The sequence below is a fragment of the Schistocerca cancellata genome, chromosome 5, assembly GCF_023864275.1.
Source record: "Schistocerca cancellata isolate TAMUIC-IGC-003103 chromosome 5, iqSchCanc2.1, whole genome shotgun sequence".
NCBI lineage: Eukaryota > Metazoa > Arthropoda > Insecta > Orthoptera > Acrididae > Schistocerca > Schistocerca cancellata.
In genome coordinates, this window is record NC_064630.1 from 801442168 (window position 1) to 801463927 (window position 21760).

The window sequence follows — 21760 nt, forward strand, 5'->3', positions numbered from 1 at the left end:
GTCATCCATGAATGGCAGGATACAAACTTTGGTGCCACTGGCAGCGTCTCAAAATATCAGAAAATCTGTAGGGTGTACGAGGGCACTTTCGAGAAAATTCAACAATGGTGGTCATTTAAGTGCTCACGTATTACACTTTTGACAGACGAACTTGCTTTTTTCAACATCTCTCTGTGTGTAGCTCATTGCTTCGTTTTATATCCAGCACGCAGTAGTCGCTGTTTCTTTAGCAGTTTATGGTACCATGCAGAGTTCCTCCCGTCACAAAGTGTCCTGTTAAGTCAGTATACGCTCCTTCGCAGAGCTAAATGTTACAAGTTCTTCTTTGAGATGTGACACCATTGCCTCTTCATCTAGTTTACTGAACATATAAATCTGCCTATTTCTTTTAGTTGTCTTCAGTACTCGGGTAATCATTGTTACTAGAACTGCTACATTATCGGTGATAGATTGCCAGGAATTGGGGAAAGAAATACAGTAGGAGAAGAATGAGTAGCTTTGAGGGATGAAATAGTGCAGGAAGCAGAGGATCAAGTAGGTAAAAAGACGAGGGCTAGTAGAAATCCTTGGGTAACAGAAGAAATATTGAATTTAATTGATGAAAGGAGAAAATATAAAAATGCAGTAAATGAAGCAGGCAAAAAGGAATACAAACGTCTCAAAAAGGAGATCGACAGGAAGTGCAACATGACTAAGCAGGGATGGCTAGAGGTCAAATGTAAGGATGTAGAGGCATATCTCACTAGGGGCAAGATAGATACTGCCTACAGGAAAATTAAAGACACCTTTGGAGAACAGAGAGCCCCTTGCATGAATATCAAGAGCTCAGATGGAAACCCAGTTATACGCATAGAAGGGAAAGTAGAAAGGTGGTAGGAGTATATAGAGGGTCTATACAAAAACGATGTACTTGAGGACAATATTATGGAAATGGAAGAGAATGTAGATTAAGACGAAATGGGAGTTATGATACTGTGTGAAGAGTTTGACAGAGCACTGAAAGACCTAAGTCGAAACAAGGCCCCAGGAGTATACAACATTCCATTAGAACTACTGACAACCTTGGGAGAGCCATCCCTGACAAAACTCCACCATCTGGTGAGCAAGATGTATGAGACAGGCGAAATACCCTCAGACTTCAAGAAGAATATAATAATTCCAATCCCAAAGAAAGCAGATGTTGACGGAGGTTAAAATTGCCAAACTATCAGTTTAATAAGCCACGGCTGCAAAATACTAATGCAAATTCTTTAAAGACGAATGGAAAAACTGATGTAAGCCAACCTCGGAGAAGATCAGTTTGGATTCTTTAGAAATATTGGAACACGTGAGGCAATACTGACCCTACGACTTATCTTAGATGATAGATTAAGGAAAGACAAACCTACGTTTCTAGTATTTGTAGACTTAGAGAAAGCTTTTGACAATGTTGACTGGTAAACCCTCTTTCAAATTCTGAAGGTCTCAGGGGTAAAATACAGGGAGCGAAAGGCTATTTACAATTTGTACAGAAACCAGATGGCAGTTACAAGAGTCGAGGGACATGAAAGGGAAGCAGTGGCTGGGAAGGGAGTGAGACAGGGTTGTAGCCTCTCCCCGATGTTATTCAATCTGTGTATTGAGCATGCAGTAAAGGACACAAAAGAAAATTTCAGAGTAGGTATATAAATCCAGGGAGAAGAAATAAAAACATTGATGTTCACTGATGACATTGTAATTCTGTCACAGACACCAAAGGACTTGGAAGAGCAGTTGAACGGAATCGACAGTGTCTTGAAAGGAGGATGTAAGATGAACATCAACAAAAGCAAAACGAGGATAATGGAATGTAGTCGAAGTAAATCGGGCGATGCTGAGGGAATTAGATTGGAAAATGAGACACTTAAAGTAGTAAATGAGTTTTGCTATTTGTGGAGCAAAATAACTGATAAAACTTCCTGGTAGATTAAAACTGTGTGCCGGGCCGAGACTCGAACCTTTGTCTTTCGCGAGCAAGTGCTCTACCAACTGAGCTACCCAAGCACGACTCACGCCCCGTCCTCGCAGCTTTACGTCTACCAGTACCTCGTCTCCTACCTTCCCAACTTTACAGAAGCTCTCCTGCGAACCTTGCATTTTCTCTCATTCTGGAAACACCACCAGGTGTGGCTAAGTCATGTCTCCACAATATCCTCTCTTTCAGGAGTGCTAGTTCTGCAAGGTTCGCAGGAGAGCTTCTGTAAAGTTTGGAAGGTAGGAGACGAGGTACTGGTAGAAGTAAAGCTGAGAGGACGGGGCGTTGGTCGTGCTTAGGTAGCTCAGTTAGTAAAGCACTTGCCCGTGAAAGGCAAAGTTCCCGAGTTCGAGCCTCGGTCCGGCAGACATTTTAATCTGCCAGGAAGTTTCATATGGGCGCACACTCCGCTGCAGAGTGAAAATCTCATTCTGAAAATAACTGATGATAGTCGAAGTATAGAGGATATAAAATGTAGACTGGCGATGACAAGGAAAGCGTTTCTGAAAAAGAGAAATTTGTTAACATCGAGTGTAGATTTTTCAGGAAGTAGTTTCTGAAAGTATTTGCATGGAGTGTAGTCATATATGAAAGTGAAACATGGACGATAAATAGTTTGTACAAGAAGAGAATAGAAGCTTTCGAAATGTGGTGCTACAGAAGAATGCTGAAGATTCGATGGGTAGATCACATAACTAATGTGGAGGTATTGAATAGGATTGGGGAGATGAAACGTTTGTGGCACAAATTGACTAGAAGAAGGGATGGGTTGCTAGGACATGGTCTAAGGCATCAACGGATCACCAATTTAGTATAGGAGGGCAGCGTGGAGGGTAAAATTCGTAGATGGAGACCAGGAGATGAATACACTAAGCAGATTCAGAAGGATGTAGGTTGCAGTAGGTACTGGGAGATGACGAAGCTTGCAGAGGATAGACTAGCATGGAGAGCTGCATCAAACCAGTCTCTGGACTGAAGACCACAACAACAACAACACCAGTATGGATATCCACAAAATAAAGAAAAATCAGGTCTGCTTCTTGCCGTAAGATTTAATTTGATCTTCCTGTTGGTGATCTTTCGAACTATTTGTTCGTAGGAAGCAGTTGGTAATACTTTATAGGATGCCTTGTCACATGTATCACTTTCAAAACTGTAATTGTCCCAGTAGATTGTTAGATAATTAATGTCTTCTCAATGATGAAAGTATGAGTGGAGAATATACATACTAACGAAATGAAGTTTTCTCTAAAGTTTATCCTTACACCTGGGAGTGAGTTCGGTGGTCGATAGAAGAAACCAGCCATAAGTTTGTATCCACCAACAATACTGATATTTCCTGCTGCTATCTCGGTGGATTTGAGTTTATCGTCTACTACGACAAATACACTCCTGGAAATTGAAATAAGAACACCGTGAATTCATTGTCCCAGGAAGGGGAAACTTTATTGACACATTCCTGGGGTCAGATACATCACATGATCACACTGACAGAACCACAGGCACATAGACACAGGCAACAGAGCATGCACAATGTCGGCACTAGTACAGTGTATATCCACCTTTCGCAGCAATGCAGGCTGCTATTCTCCCATGGAGACGATCGTAGAGATGTTGGATGTAGTCCTGTGGAACGGCTTGCCATGCCATTTCCACTTGGCGCCTCAGTTGGACCAGCATTCGTGCTGGACGTGCAGACCGCGTGAGACGACGCATCATCCAGTCCCAAACATGCTCAATGGGGGCAGATCCGGAGATCTTGATGGCCAGGGTAGTTGACTTACACCTTCTAGAGCACGTTGGGTGGCACGGGATACATGCGGACGTGCATTGTGCTGTTGGAACAGCAAGTTCCCTTGCCGGTCTAGGAATGGTAGAACGATGGGTTCGATGACGGTTTGGATGTACCGTGCACTATTCAGTGTTCCCTCGACGATCACCTGTGGTGTACGACCAGTGTAGGAGATCGCTCCCCACACCATGATGCCGGGTGTTGGCCCTGTGTGCCTCGGTCGTATGCAGTCCTGATTGTGGCGCTCACCTGCACGGCGCCAAACACGCATACGACCATCATTGGCACCAAGGCAGAAGCGACTCTCATCGCTGAAAACGACACGTCTCCATTCGTCCCTCCATTCACGCCTGTCGCGACACCACTGGAGGCGGGCTGCACGATGTTGGGGCGTGAGCGGAAGACGGCCTAACGGTGTGCGGGACCGTAGCCCAGCTTCATGGAGACGGTTGCGAATGGTCCTCGCCGATACCCCAGGAGCAACAGTGTCCCTAATTTGCTGGGAAGTGGCGGTGCGGTCCCCTACGGCACTGCGTAGGATCCTACGGTCTTGGCGTGCATCCGTGCGTCGCTGCGGTCCGGTCCCAGGTCGACGGGCACGTGCACCTTCCGCCGACCACTGACGACAACATCGATGTACTGTGGAGACCTCACGCCCCACGTGTTGAGCAATTCGGCGGTACGTCCACCCGGCCTCCCGCATGCCCACTATACGCTCTCGCTCAAAGTCCGTCAACTGCACATACGGTTCACGTCCACGCTGTCGCGGCATGCTACCAGTGTTAAAGACTGCGATGGAGCTCCGTATGCCACGGCAAACTGGCTGACACTGACGGCGGCGGTGCACAAATGCTGCGCAGCTAGCGCCATTCTACGGCCAAAACCGCGGTTCCTGGTGTGTCCGCTGTGCCGTGCGTGTGATCATTGCTTGTACAGCCCTCTCGCAGTGTCCGGAGCAAGTATGGTGGGTCTGACACACCGGTGTCAATGTGTTCTTTTTTCCATTTCCAGGAGTGTACATAGCCCCAATTGGCCTATCTTGACGATGTACAGCTAGATTTGCCTCAAAACCTCACTGCTTCTATTGTCGGCTTTTAGCCAGCTGTCCGCATATACTGTTTTAAGACTGCTTCAAGCTCTCAGACTTCGTTCAAATGCTTCGGCCATTGATCTAAGCTTTCAAACGTTTAATCTGTGGCGGACACTTCACTGGGTCTTCAAACAGTCCATTGGGAGTTGGTTATTTGCATTTTTAGAATTTGTACTTACTCTGAACGTCACAAACTCTGGGCAACAGTTTTGAATTTTCTGATTGTGCATGGGCAGTCATTGAACAGAGTAGCTACATCGCAGGAAGATGGTCGCAGCGAGGAGCGCTGGAGTTATATCGTTAGAGGAGTAGTGAGACACGCCGAGCAGCGGATGCGTGGCAACGTAGATGTGAAGTTAAGTGCACCTGTGTTTAAATAAAATGATTTGTGTTTGAATATTGTGATCGCAGTGGCCGAGCGGTTCTAGGCGCCTCAGTCTGGAGCCGCGCTCCCGCTACGGTCGCAGGTTCGAATCCTGCCTCGGGCATGGGTGTTTGTGATCCTTAGCTTAGTTAGGTTTGGTTTGGTTTGGTTGATTGGGGGAGGAGACCAGACAGTGACGTCATCGGTCTCGTCGGATTAAGGAAGGACGGGGAAGGAAGTCGGCCGTGCCATTTCAAAGGAACCATCCCGGCATTTGGCTGGAACGATTTAGGGAAATCACGGAAAAACTAAATCAGGATGGCCGGACGAGGGATTGAACCGTCGTCCTCCCGAATGCGAGTCCAGTGCAGTTAGGTTTAAGTAGTGCTCACAGCCAATTGAACCATTTTTTGAATATTGTGAAACATAGGAGAAATATTCGTTTAGTGATCTCGAATGAAGTGAGATGTAATGAGATCAGAAAAGCGTATCAAGAAGAACGAAGATAATATTTTTTTCTTTAGTTGTGTCGCAGTCGCCAGTTGCTTGGAACTATTGTTCAAATGGTTCAAATGGCTCTGAGCACTATGGGACTTAACATCTGAGGTCATCAGTCCCGTAGGACTTAGAACTACTTAAACCTAACTAACCTAAAGATATCACACACATCCATGCCCGAGGCAGGATTCGAACCTGCGAACGTAGCGGTCGCGCGGTTCCAGACTGAAGCGCCTAGAACCGCTCGGCCACCAAAGCCGGCGGACCCTTTGTTGAATGACATTGTTCATTCGAGACTGAGTAATTTTCACTGTACAATATTTGTCGCGTTTATTAATTATTTGTCTAATATTTGTCAATATAAGTAATAAACAGTTTCTTAAAGAAATATTTCACTTAAGAGCATTGTCCACATCCTCGATCCAAGCCTTTTTTATTTACAGATTGTCTGCAGAAGTGCTCTTACCGAATGTAGTTATAAATTTGCAGCACCGTGTTTCCAGGCAATTACCGTACGAAGTAAGATATTTTCATTTCAGGATCAATTTGTTACGAAAATCATCAGCGCACAGGAACCACATTTTTTAATTAAAGAGATTAATAGTAAATTTCAGGATTTAATCAGTTTGTACATTTTTTTAGAATGTTTATAAAATAGGGCTTAATACATGTTTTATTCACGCAAGCAGATATATTTGGTTTCTTTCGCTGTTGGAAATGCACAAAGTCACCCAAAGCTAAACAACAGCAAAGCTACGACCAACCAGCTGCTCTAGTAAGAGTTCAAAAAGAAAGGAAAATGACATGCAGTCTACACTTATACAGGGTGTTACAAAAAGGTAGGCCAAACTTTCAGGAAACATTCCTCACAAACAAAGAAAGAAAATATGTTATGTGGACATGTGTCCGGAAACGCTTACTTTCCATATTAGAGCTCATTTTATTACTTCTCTTCAAATCAAATTAATCATGGAATGGAAACACACAGCAACAGAACTTACCAGCGTGGCTTCAAACACTTTGTTACACGAAATGTTCAAAATGTCCTCCGTTAGCGAGGATACATGCATCCAGCCTCCGCCGCATGGAATCCCTGACGCGCTGATGCAGCCCTGGAGAATGGCGTATTGTATCACAGCCGTCCACAATACGAGCACGAAGAGTCTCTACATTTGGTACCGGGATTGCGTAGACAAGAGCTTTCAAATGCCCCCATAAATGAAAGTCAAGAAGGTTGAGGTCAGGAGAGCGTGGAGGCCATGGAATTGGTCCGCCTCTGCCAATCCATCGGTCACCGAATCTGTTGTTGAGAAGCGTACGAACACTTCGACTGAAATGTGCAGGAGCTCCATCGTGCATGAGCCACATGTTGTGTCGTACTTGTAAAGGCACATGTTCTAGCAGCACTGGTAGAATATCCTGAATGAAATCATGGCGGTGAATCGAGGAAGTACAGTACATACTGACGAAACTAAAATAAGCTCTAACATGGAAATTAAGCGTTTCTGGACACATGTCCACATAACATCTTTTCTTTATTTGTGTGTGAGGAATGTTTCCTGAAAGTTTGGCCGTACCTTTTTGTAACACCCTGTATGGTATTTCCGTGTCCTCCACGGAGCGAGCGTAGCGTACCGCTCATGTTACCAACATCAAAACGATATAGTCACGTTACGTGTGTGTGATGTTCTTGTTTACATTTTACTCTAAGGCAGAAATTTTAATGTTACATGTTTCTGCTCTGTTTTCATATGTGTACTACTAACAGCAGTGGAGCAGTATTGCTGCTGCTAAATATGTAAATCTAAACGCGATACAGAAAGAAAAAATACTTTTCTAAGTAAGTGCCCAGAGGCCTAATTACAGTTTTCATAGAAGTGAGAGGAACTTAATAGAATAACAAATAACTGCTATCGCAGGGCTAGTTTGTGGGACTTAACTTCTGAGGTCATCAGTCCCCTAGAACTTAGAACTACTCGTACTTAAGCCTAACTAACCTAAGGACATCACACACATCCATGCCAGAGGCAGGATTCGAACCTGCGACCGTAGCGGTCGCGCGGTTCCAGACTCAAGCGCCTAGAACCGCTCGGTCACCGCGGCCGGCGGCTAGTTTATGCATGGCCATATATCTGCGATACAAGTTTTGCTAACTTTACTTGTAATTATATTAAAGAATGTCTGTTGATGGTCTAGTAAAACAATGTATTAAAGAATTAATTGAAGATATTCACAGTCATCTGAAAACTTGAAAGATAATTAGTCAGTCGGTGGGCTCCGCATAGTGTTTTGCGGGCCAGGTACCGAAGCTTCTAGCTCGTTGCGGAGGATAGAACTGAGCGTAAACCGTGTACAGCAGGCTTGGCGTAGTGATTCAAGCTCCTTACCACTCCGCCCCGATGCACTGAAATCTCTTCTGGTAGACCAATTGAATAAATAAAAAGTTAGGAAATTCAAGCTGGCTTAGCATCAGTTTCGTGGGTCGGCTATTATTCTCATCTTGTCAATAATCCAAGTATCTCTGTCACAGCATTTAATAAACACAAAAAATGATTCTTCTGGATTATTAAAACAATCGGAGTCATGTTCTGTTACAGTATTTCCCGATGTAATAACTGGTTCATTGGCTCAACGGGCGTCGTGTCGGTTAATGTCGTGAAAGCTGCGCAGTACTCGAACGAGGCAGATGTTCATCATCTTCAGGTGCTTACTGACATGTTGCTGTAGTGGCTCTCGAGAAAAGCGAAGGCGCCAAGGGCTGGGGCTATAACGTCATCACAGACGAATCATAGAGCACGGCGATATTCAGTACCGCCGCCAGAGAAACGGGTCATTGTCTTCGCATGCGTGGAAAAACTGCGGCGCCGCGCGGGATTAGCCCTGCAGTCATGGACTGTGCGGCTGGTCCCGGCGGAGGTTCAAGTCCTCCCTCGGTCGTGGGTGTGTTTGTTTGTCCTTAGGATAAGTTAAGTTAAGTAGTGTGTAAACTTAGGGACTGATGACCTTAGCAGTTAAGTCCCATAAGACTTGAACATTTTGAAAAACTGCGGCACAGAGCATGCGCGCTCACAGTGTTGGCATACAGTTTAAGTGTCCTGAACCCTATTTCCCGTCTGTGTTGACTCGGATTCGTTCCTCTGCCGCCGTCAGTGCTGGTTCCCATGCCTTGCAGAAAAGAAATACCTTGTCTGTATTAATCATATCGGCGCTATGGTTTGAAAACTGTATAACAGTAAATGTCTCAGACTGTCATAAACGAATCGCATCTTTAATGACGGTGTCCTCGCTTTTATCTCTTCAATGCTTTAAGGAAAGTTCATTCCAGGTATCGAAAGCAAATTATTATGATGCCTACGAAACACCTGTACAAAATTCATGATACTTTTGAACGGAATCTTTGTGTGCTAGCGATGTGACGACAGTGCAGCGTCTCAAACAACATTTAAATTATGTCTCTGGTCTAGCTTGATATACGAGAATCGACGAGCAGCTACAATGAATACGACACAACTGGTGTTCGCTGGAATCTATCGATTATTATGACACGACTGTAAGTGCTACAGGTCAGTCTGTTACCACAACCTTTATTTGGCGTTCACATTCGCTGGCTTCGCCAACTCACAACTAAATTATCACCTTTGAACCTAACCTAGACCCTGAGACAGGTACAGATCAGTCTGTTTCCGCAGCCAAATCGACTGATTTCAGCAGGAGAGAAATCATTTTAGTGCCTCGTCCAGAAAGCCAGCGCGGGTGGTTTCAATCCCTGCCATCGTATACACTTTTGCTCGCTGACTTCGATAACGAAATTTTCATTGTGTATTGAATGGCTCTGAGCACTATGGAACTTAACTGCTGAGGCCATCAGTCCCCTAGAACTTAGAACTACTTAAACCTAACTAACCTAAGGACAGGACACACATCCATTCCCGAGGCAGGATTCGAACCTGCGGCCGTAGCGGTCGCGCGGTTCCAGACTGTAGCGCGTAGAACCGCTCGGCCACCTCGGCCGGCATTGTGTATTGAACCATTACCAGAATGACTGATATTATTCATATTTCTCTACATTACCATTAACGAAGATTTATGTTATTGTGTACTATTTTCTATTGGTTTCAATGAAGACACATAGCAGATATATAAAGAAAAAAACCTGATTCTAATTTGTTATCTCTTTCTACATAAATCGCAGACTTTACTAGCAAACTTTCAATAACACTCACTTCCGAAGCATTACGATTTATTTTGCCTTGTATTTTGTTAAAGATAAAATTTTACGATTTCTGTTCATTAAGTAGGCCGGTTATAGTTTCATATAGAAAGAATTAGCAATATTAGTTCAAAATCTGCAGGGCGTGTCGTCGTGACTTTCGAAGTTCATCGGTACTGACAGCACAAATGCTGATCTGAATAGGGGCGGACATAGGATACTTGTGTAAGAAAGACCTCGAGATTTCCCGATATGCCTCAGGGCTCGATACAATGTCGAGTGCTGCTCGAGCAATGAGTGATACGGGACTCACGTGGCACGAGAGAAAACAATACCGAGAAGATAAAATAATTGCCAGAAGAACAAGCTATAGCTCGCTCTCATCTATGACAGCTTCGTGAAACGTGGGTGGGAGTATCAATAAATCATACCACCATACAAAGTCCTGTTGAATTTGAATTAATTTAAGAGTTCTCAAACAATATATATGGAAACTGTATATAAACATTCATAGTGATTATTTCTGCACTACTAAGAGACAAAAGTGAAAGTATTGTCATTCAGAAGCTTTACTCGCCTCTGAGCCCAATATAATGTTGTATTTGGTTATTAGAGACTATAATAGTTTACCAAGTGCGTTGCAAATGAGCATTTAGATCCCAGTCCATATATCAGCATAACATGTGGCTGTGATTATTTATTTATTTACTAAGAGCTGTGTCTATCTATGAGCTTTACACTGTAAGAGACTACTGTATTTGCGCCACGGCTATTTTTATGATTGAAACCCATAGTATATTAATAACAGCATGGCACGTTATCGAGATAGTACCAACCGAAGTCTGTAGAATGTGTGGCGATCCAAAACTCGTGCAAAGTCGGAGATTTCCCGAACTGTGAGGTCAACTATTAAAACAGTTGGAATTTTTTTGAAGCACAGTACTAGTTCTAAGAATATGAATGATCACTTAACAGGCCTTTGTACTCCAAGGTGTCATTTACTGCTGTAGTTATGTGGGGTGGTTGGACAGCCGACTAAGCTAAACTCCTGGAAATTGAAATAAGAACACCGTGAATTCATTGTCCCAGGAAGGGGAAACTTTATTGACACATTCCTGGGGTCAGATACATCACATGATCACACTGACAGAACCACAGGCACATAGACACAGGCAACAGAGCATGCACAATGTCGGCACTAGTACAGTGTATATCCACCTTTCGCAGCAATGCAGGCTGCTATTCTCCCATGGAGACGATCGTAGAGATGCTGGATGTAGTCCTGTGGAACGGCTTGCCATGCCATTTCCACCTGGCGCCTCAGTTGGACCAGCGTTCGTGCTGGACGTGCAGACCGCGTGAGACGACGCTTCATCCAGTCCCAAACATGCTCAATGGGGGACAGATCCGGAGATCTTGCTGGCCAGGGTAGTTGACTTACACCTTCTAGAGCACGTTGGGTGGCACGGGATACATGCGGACGTGCATTGTCTTGTTGGAACAGCAAGTTCCCTTGCCGGTCTAGGAATGGTAGAACGATGGGTTCGATGACGGTTTGGGTGTACCGTGCACTATTCAGTGTCCCCTCGACGATCACCAGTGGTGTACGGCCAGTGTAGGAGATCGCTCCCCACACCATGATGCCGGGTGTTGGCCCTGTGTGCCTCGGTCGTATGCAGTCCTGATTGTGGCGCTCACCTGCATGGCGCCAAACACGCATACGACCATCATTGGCACCAAGGCAGAAGCGACTCTCATCGCTGAAGACGACACGTCTCCATTCGTCCCTCCATTCACGCCTGTCGCGACACCACTGGAGGCGGGCTGCACGATGTTGGGGCGTGAGCGGAAGACGGCCTAACGGTGTGCGGGACCGTAGCCCAGCTTCATGGAGACGGTTGCGAATGGTCCTCGCCGATACCCCAGGAGCAACAGTGTCCCTAATTTGCTGGGAAGTGGCGGTGCGGTCCCCTACGGCACTGCGTAGGATCCTACGGTCTTGGCGTGCATCCGTGCGTCGCTGCGGTCCGGTCCCAGGTCGACGGGCACGTGCACCTTCCGCCGACCACTGGCGACAACATCGATGTACTGTGGAGACCTGATGCCCCACGTGTTGAGCAATTCGGCGGTACGTCCACCCGGCCTCCCGCATGCCCACTATACGCCCTCGCTCAAAGTCCGTCAACTGCACATACGGTTCACGTCCACGCTGTCGCGGCATGCTACCAGTGTTAAAGACTGCGATGGAGCTCCGTATGCCACGGCAAACTGGCTGACAATGACGGCGGCGGTGCACAAATGCTGCGTAGCTAGCGCCATTCGACGGCCAACACCGCGGTTCCTGGTGTGTCCGCTGTGCCGTGCGTGTGATCATTGCTTGTACAGCCCTCTCGCAGTGTCCGGAGCAAGTATGGTGGGTCTGACACACCGGTGTCAATGTGTTCTTTTTTCCATTTCCAGGAGTGTATTTTATAACTTAATGAAAAAAATCTGCCGTAGTATAGCTAACATTTCGATATAAACTAATTAGATAGTCAATGATTACTGTCAACGTACAAGTTGCTCCTAAATAAACTGTCACCAGCAGTGGCAATAAAGCAGTCACGTTATTCGACTACTGTCCACTAATAGATAATAGTCGAAGGCCGTGCGGTCCGCTGAAACCAGTGACCTCACTTGTGGAAACGTGACTCAGTTTCATTTGTTTCAGACATCCTGCTGTGTCGCCGCGCGTTACAAAAACAGTGCAATATGTATATCACCGTTCCACTATTACTAAATTTACTACTGTTACTGAATTTTTCTGCTGTATCGCGGAGCCTTCTGGTAATGAAAAAGGTGAGTTCACTTTCGTGCTTCACATTTAATGGGTAGCTCTGTTCCACTGAAAAGTGCTGACATTTGCTCAGCCATAAAGACTACAGTGACTACGTAGTGCGGATTAAACTTCACAGAAGGCCGTCCACGGGCTGTGCTTGGTTGCGATAGAAGGCAGATCTTGACAACGCGTCTCCACGTGAATTTGAAGCCAGGAAATGGCAGGGTAGTATGTGGTAGGGTAATTTCCAAGAATGTTTGCCTATCCAAGCTGCAGCGTGCAAACGATATATATCGAACGTGCGATTCTAAATTGATCACGTGACTGTGGTGGCGTCCGTTATGAGAATGTTTATAGTGGTCACTACAGCGACGACAAAAGAGCGTCACTATAATAGTTGTAATTACAAAGGAAACGACTTAACATCAATCGTTGTCGACGTTGTCGTCATGAGAAAGTCCATCTGATGTGTATTCTACGAGAAGCATTGGGAAGCATTCCCTTCTTGCCGTAATCTGAGTAGACTCTGCCAGTGTCAACCAAAAATATGGGCATAATGTCACATTTCTGACAAAAATTCAAACAATTTCCTACATTGCATAAGCATGGAAGCAGATTCTTCCACGTGAGGCAATCGGCCGAAGTAACGTCAACAATACCAGACATCCTACTCACTACAGTCATAAATCGTTCGGGTTTTCCTAGCATCTCACAAATAATTCATCATAACGCTCGCCATCACAGTCGAGTGATCGATTTAGATTCGTACGTTCGAAATATATCGTTTGTGCCCTATGCCTTCGATAGGCTAACATTCTTGGAAATTACCTGTGGTAGCCAATAATCGGCTGCGAACTAGATACGTCTTCATGCCGCTGACACAAGAATTAGACGCATTCTGTGAACGGCCTTTTCTTCACATTCAGATTTTGTGCATTTTTCACTTTTGTGTCATTAATAAAATTTCAGCATAAACGTACAGGTAAATATCTATATGTATCCGCAAGTATCTATATATATACCCGAGTGTCTCTCCTATGGGTCATTCGACGCATTTGGCAGAAACCTGTAATTCTGTTTCAGCAGCGTGTAGATGCAGTCGGTCCAGACCTGCTCATCACACGTTTCATGCGATGCTCAGTGTCAATGGAAAGCGTCGATTTGCAAAGTTATTTTTAAACTGATCCATTCGGTAGAGCGGCCTCAAATTAGTCTAGTGCGCCATTCGTATAATCAGTACAGGGACTGCAAAACACGAAGGGTAACGACTGGTCCAGCAGCAGCTCGTGTGCTGCCCTGCTACGCAGCGGCTTCTACTGACGTGCAGCGGTGGTACTCAGTCGCTGTTGGAGTACTCGTCCTTCTTAGCTGTTTTATTGCCCCTGTTAACGCATATCGAATGGGCACGTAAAATTCAGCTTTAAAAATCATTTTGTTCGTAATGGTAACAAAAAAACCTCTTTCCACTGACAGTGGGCATCGCGATAAGCATCAGAAGAGCAATACTTGTTTGGGTCGACAGCACTTACACAATGCTGTATTGCAGATATCTGCCGAAACACGAGGGAAAATGCACCTGACGTTTCTTAGAAGCAACACCCGCATTTGTACTTTTACGTTGACTTATCATTAATGATTTTGTGTTAAATACCAATCTTGGCTGAGGTGGCAAAATGACACAAATTAGTTGAGTTGTGTGGATGGTCCTTCTTCTTTCTCGAAACTTCAGTTTCATAGCAGTCTTGCAATTAATATGTGTGGGTTGTCGTTACGTTAAGTAATTGATATTTCCTCCGCAATCTAGTCGACCATTGCCTACACGCTCCGTTGTTCTGTCACCATACCTTCTCATCATCAAAAAAATGGTTCAAATGGCTCTGAGCACTATGCGACTTAACTTCTAAGGTCATCAGTCGCCTAGAACTTAGAACTAATTAAACCTAACTAACCTAAGGACATCACACACAGCCATGCCCGAGGCAGGATTCGAACCTGCGACCGTAGCGGTCGCGCGGTTCCAGACTGTAGCGCCTTAAACCGCTTGGCCACCAAGGCCGGCTCCCATCATCACTGCCGGCAGGCGTTACCAACACACTCTTGGTGGAAGGCCCGCAGTACCGGGTGTGGAAGCTTTGCTCATTAAATTGAGTAATGGCAAATCTTCTCGTGGTTTTGTCTATAGTGTCAACTCTAATACAAAACAAACCTTGTTTGAGTTTTATAACACGGCATCTGACTGACCGTTTTGATAATTCGCTGTTTATTTGGTAATTGCGAAAAATGTGTACATATAAGGCGAGGAATAATTACACGCCACGCCATGCATATAGATTCCATCGTCAAGTTGTTATACCATAAGTGATCATTGGCGTGGTTTGGTTCTGCGGAGTTTTGTCAGTGGCCTCGATAGTAACTCTTTCTGGCCTATCCTGCCTGAAGCATTTACATCGGATGATTTATGTTACAGAACGATATGGTAGCGTTTATTAATATGACTTCGATAACATTCGCTCCAGTAACGATTCAGTTCAATTAGCATGTGCCACACTGATTTCTTCTGATATTTATCTCACTATCAATTACTCCTGCAGTCAACAGACGTTAAAGCTTTTTATGAATCTCGTATCTGTAATACTATACCTCGTCGTATTTTATGTGAGAATTATTTGGTTTCCTAAATAAACAAAAGGTGTACAAATTTAGTTACGAATAAGATTCAATTTCTTCTATTTGTGTCATATTTTTTTCATTACGGGCACATACGTAATATTGTTGATATACATCTGAATACTCGCCTGCTTTAACGTCTAAATATTAACTTGAAAATTCCAGGTCAGTAGTGTTTTATGTGGGCACAATCTATCTCAGCAAACAGATAACAGTGTATGCTGTGGCAGTGAGGTACCTATTGTTGAATACTATGGTTTCTTTGCTGCATGGAGGCTGTAAATGTCGTAAAATGGCTTTCTTACAATATCAGTTTTCGCAGACACTGTTACTCTTAACGGTTATTTATGTAGCAGGTATATATGCATGGTGGTTAGCTGCTGAAAGTAAATCATTATTTGAAGCGAAAATGCCGTATTAGGCGTCTTATTACTAAATGCTGAATGCCACGAAAATATGTTGTTTTGTTGGAACGGTATACCAAAATTTGGTCAATTTTTGCACGGAAATGTCGAGAAATGTGGTGGCGACTGATAATTTACAACGTAATTTTTATAAGTGTGAGCTAACACCGAAAATTCGAAACTTTATCATTTCCGCCAGTTAAACATACAAGACAATTAACTGAAATGATGCTGCAGCATTGCTATGCGAAATATTCCGTTTGAGGGTTCCTGTTACTGCGGTAATGAGGTTATAAATGAACTTATGATACATGCTCACTTTCATATATTGAAGTACGCGATTTTTTTCTGTAAGAATATATAATTCCACGTTCATTATACGAGTCTTTTTCTAGAATTCCAGACTTTTGAATATTGCTACGATTTTAAACATTAACAGAAAATGGTTACACATTATCTCGCTCTTTTCAGTTGAAAGTCTCTACAACATGCCACATATTAAAACAATATGGCATATAAAAGAACCCAAGAGAAAAAGCGTACTGCCGACAAAATCTAATGCTTTCAAGAGAATATTTAAGCGTACTGACGACCAAATCTAATGCTCTGATTCACATTTGAAAATTCAGAAAGGCACATTCAATTAGGCCTGCTTGAATCGCTTAAATTCCCGACTCCGGACGATGACTTCTAAAACGCCGGAAATCAGAGGCAAATCGGATTACTTTACCGGACGCACAGTCTATAGATAATAACTTGGCCGATGGCGTGCTTTCGTCACGGATGTGCGGAATGAAACATACACTCGCCGACATGGCTTGGCTGTCACAATCGTCTGGCTGGCAGAGCTGAGGTTCGGTGTTTGCTATTGTCGTCGCTTCTCATTTTTCTCTGCAAACAAATGCGAAAAGTATGTGTATGGGAGGGCGTCTAAGCGTGGTTGCAGCTGGTTTTTTTTAAGATGAAATGAAATGATCGTATGACATTTATTGAACGGGATATCCCCTTCGGGGTTCGGCCGCCGTACTGCAAGTCTTGTTAGTTGACGCCACCTCGGCGTCTTGCCTGTCAATGATGATGAAAATGATGATGAAGGACACACAACACCCAGGCCCCTTTCCGTGGTAGGGGCTACGCTACGAAGGCGGACGTTTTTTTTAAGACAAAACGAACGAAACGACCTAAGCGTCAGTCCTCATTTAATGAATTTTAACTACGAGTTATTAGAATCTATTTATTTACAATCAATAGACTTTCTCCAGACAAGAAAGGTTCGTACTTACCCCCAAGGATGTCACTGGATTCCATTAAAATAAGTGCAAAAACGAGGAAACCCAGACCTTTGGCAGTCCTTCATTCACTGAAGGCTTAACACTTAAAAGCGCCATGCCCAAAATACCACGCTCCCTTCAATGTTGGAAGAAATGCTATTCCCGTGATATTACGCGCGAAAACTCTTAGAGAGGACTGTCACGCCCGTAGTACGCTCCAAGGGGAAAAAAGACGCAAAACAAAGGAATTATCCGAATGGGAAGGAAATCGGTGGATGTGATGTACTATACAGGGTGGTCAATTGATAGTGACTGGGCCAAATATCTCACGAAATAAGCATCAAACGAAAAAACTACAAAGAACGAAACTCGTCTAGCTTGAAGGGGAAAACCAGATGGCGCTGTGGTTGGCCCGTTAGATGGCGCTGCCATAGGTCAAACGGATATCAACTGCGGTTTTTTTAAATAGGAACCCCCATTTTTTATTACATATTCGTGTAGTACGTAAAGAAATGTGAATGTTTTAGTTGGACCACTTTTTTCGCTGAGGACCATGCTTTATTATGGGAACGGAACTCGAATTATCAACCTTAGCGCTATGCAAATGGTTTCGGAAGAATACTGATGAGGGACACTTACAGTCCGCAAAGTATCACCGTTGACGAAACACGTAGACGATACCACCACTTTTGACGCCCATGCCCATTGCATATGAATAAAATATATATCATAAGTTTGTCAAGCTTTGTAATGAAATAATCTTTTCGAGCACTGGAGTTAAATCACATTAAGTACCCATACGACGAAAGAGAGGAGTAAAATTAATAGGCAAAGTACAAAAACCATACAGCTTCAGAAGACTCAGCACATTACATCCCAATACAAACCACCGGTAATAATATCTTGGACTGAAAAATAGGTGAAATAGAGATTAATAGCGCATCCCTACCTTCTGACATGAAATTATTAATACGATACCACAACTGATAAAACTGAGATCTTGTACAAAATGAAAATTATACCACAACTTTTTTCTAGGACAAATAACATTTGACGTTCTAGTTATCTGCGACAGATTATTGCAGGATAACTGAAAAATATTGGGCAAAGGAGTAAATGTACATTCTTATTCATTACGAGTTAGCAGTTTTTTCCCATCTAGCCCAGAATTAACTATGTTCCGTACTTTAGAGCAAGGCTTTCCAGACCTTTTACTACTGGATACCACTAGACATTTTTAGAAATTTGGCCGTACCGCTATAGCTTGATCACTTTTTATCAAACCCTGAAGTGAGGGGGTTTGCGGATGTTTCAGTGATAACTGCCACAGAAGCGTGAAACGGCCTGGGAGGAGGGAGTATAATTTTCGCCATCTTGCTCAGTGCTGACAACATGCACACTGTACAATTTCTGCGTTGTGCCAGTCAACCACGATGTTTTGTGGAAATGTGATCCACACAAGTATCAGGCGTACATTTTGTGGTTAATAATATGAAATTGAATTAAGCCGGTCCTGATACAAATATTCAACCACTAAGAGAGGAATAACATTTAAAATATTTATTACCTTTCCATCACGATAATATAAATCATTTGCGTAAGAAAGTAGTAAGCCGAATATGGAGTATAGTAAATTAGGGTAAAAAAAAATCAGAATCAGTCGGAAGCATGTTGCTGTTTATCTTTAATGAGAGCCTCAGAGTCTGGTGCGATTTAACTCGGCTCTCAAGTCTTCTTTAAAGTGAAGTCTGTTTCTATATTCATTTTTAATGTAAAACAACTCAGATATGGAAAAAAACCTCAATCACACACGTAAATGGTAACATATGGCACCAAAAGACGGATAGTTTGTTTGAAAAGAGAAGGGTATTCTGTTGAAACGTCCCCTTTCAACAATTTATACAAGACTGTGCTTAAACTGACACACAATATTTTTAGCGCAACGCAATCTGACTATCAAAGATCCCTGCAAAAGAATGGTCCTGAGTAACATTAAACTATACCTTTCAGAAATCACTTACCTCACAAAAATCTTCGTTACTCGAACTACTGCAATACAGCGAGCGTCACTACTGCCAGCTAAATAAAAGATTCAAACTACGGAAGGCACTAACTACTGATAGGGATAGTTAGCAAATGAAAGATATTAATAGAGAACAAACAATGTATTTACCTTAATAGTCATAAATATATAGCAGTTCATGACAAATTTCAAAACTCCGCCATCTCTCTCCCCACATCCACCACTGCTGGCGGCTCACCTCCAACTGCGCAACGCTACGCGCTGTTCACATCCAGCTGCCGCTGCCCAACACTACAATGGCAGACAACAATGCAAACTAGCCACAGACTGCACACAGCACAGCCAGTGATTTTCATATAGAGCGCTACGTAACGTTGCCAATAAGAAAACATAAACAGCCTACTTACATAAAGAAAACATAAACAGCCTACTTACACTGTTTTTGTTCCCATCCAAAGTGAAAGTAGAATTGCTTTTTGATAACATCTTCCATTGGACTGTCGCTAGTCGTGTCGATGAAACTTTCTTTTGTGATTACTTCTTCCGGTGCTTCTGAAATAGATTATCCAGTGATATTGTGTATAACATTAGTGAAACTTCTTTGAAGGACCTGCAATTGGCGGGCCGGTGTGGCCGAGCGGTTCTAGGCGCTACAGTCTCGAACCGCGCGACCGCTACGATCGCAGGTTCGAATCCTGCCTCGGGCATGGGTGTGTGTGATGTCCATAGGTTAGTTAGGTTTAAGTAGTTCTAAGTTCTGGGGGACTGATGACCTCAACAGCCAAGTCCCATAGTGCTCAGAGCCATTTGAACGATTTGAACCTGCAATTGTGTAATAATGTCTCGAACTAAATCTTTCAAGTTAGTTTGTCTATTGAAAATTATTTATAGGGAATGCGAAACAATTATTGTCTGATACTTGTGAACTGAAAAGAGTCAACGTTCTTTTGAAAGACTATATTTTGTTACCCTCTGAGAAACCTGTTGTGCCTGATCCTTGTAGGCCAATATCCAATTGTTTGAAGCCTGTCAAAGACATCAGATAAATAGGCCAATCCTGGTAACCACAGATAATCAATGAAAAAATTCTTCTTGTCGTGGTTTTTGTCGTAGAGAAACAAAAACCTCAGATATTTTAAAATATTCGTTTTGAAATCTTACCGGTATTTCAGTAAGAAGAAGCAAAGTTTTAAATTTACCTCACATATCTTCATACAGTCCGCATCTCGTGGTCTAGCAGTAGCGTTCTCGCTTCCCGAGCACGGGGTCCCGGGTTCGATTCCCGGCGGGGTCAGGGATTTTCACCTGCCTCGAGATGACTGGGTGTTGTTGTGTCGTCCTCATCATCATCATTCAACCCCATTACGGTCGGAGGAAGGCAATGGCAAACCACCTCGGGTGGGACCTTACCTAGTGCGGCGGTGCGGGTCTCCGGCATCGTCCCCTACGCTCTGTCAAGGAGTATGGGACCTCATCAACTTCACACAACGGCGTGAATAGCCGTTAGTTTAGACCAGTTGCCTTTATGAAGTTTATAACCTTTACAGCGTCTGTGAGAACAATATGAAGAGCTTCGGGCGTATCCTTAGAAGCCAAAGCCTCTCGGTGTACTATACAGTGTGTGCTTCGACAGTCGGTTTCAGCGTTTTTCAGTTTTGCTTCCAGACGTTTTATGAGACTATACATCGCCTTCCCCGCTATGTACAAATATCAACATAGTTTCTCCAAGGAGTCCCCATTTTAAAAAAAAAGAAGTCAGTCGTTGTCATAATGTTTTCTGCTGTAGCATTTGACCCAAACGGTCTGAGTGATAGTTACTCTTCTCTTGTATCTTCACGATAGTCAAAGCGTACACGATACTCGTTACATCTGTACTCTCGTATATATTAAGAGTGAAATAAGTACACTCTTACAGTTGTAATAACAAAGTTTCCTCGAGGTACCGAGGCGTCTTCAATACTCGTTTTTACCTTATTGTTGGATAACGAAACTTCTTGTATTTTTGAGAGGTTCCCCTTCCTTTGCAACCCTAAAACTATCGTGGTATTAGGCTTTTATCAGGTTAGCACCAGTGTTGATAAAATTTGCCACGTATTTTGACTTTTTTTTCCATCATACCTGCGCTTAGGTGTGGCTCAGGTACTTTAACTGCATCCTTAGAGGTTGAGAGGGCTTCATGTCTTAAATCGCTTAGTAGTTGTCTTTCAACACTATCATTTATATTTCACACAGTAAAGTTAAACTTCACATCAAAATTGTAGTGGTCAAGAATCAGCTTGTTGTAATGCGCACACTCCGGTTCCCGACAAAGATATCTTCGTATTATGATGCCGTATGATTTAGCCCCAAACAAAACGACAATAACGGAAGTTAACAGTTCACTGCATGATGACTACTGAAGCGTCACACTCTGGTATATCGGAGTGGTTGGCAGCAGTTGCAACGCGGCACAAAGATTTTCGAATAACGACCGACCTGATTCGACCCGACCCCATCAAATTACCGCCAACGACAAAAGAAGATGGAACATTCCCGTCCAAGGCAACAACTACTAATGACGGCAGGGGTGCGTCCGACCTTTCTGTGTCCTACGAACCGTTCGAAACCAAGATTCTGTGGTAAATCCACGT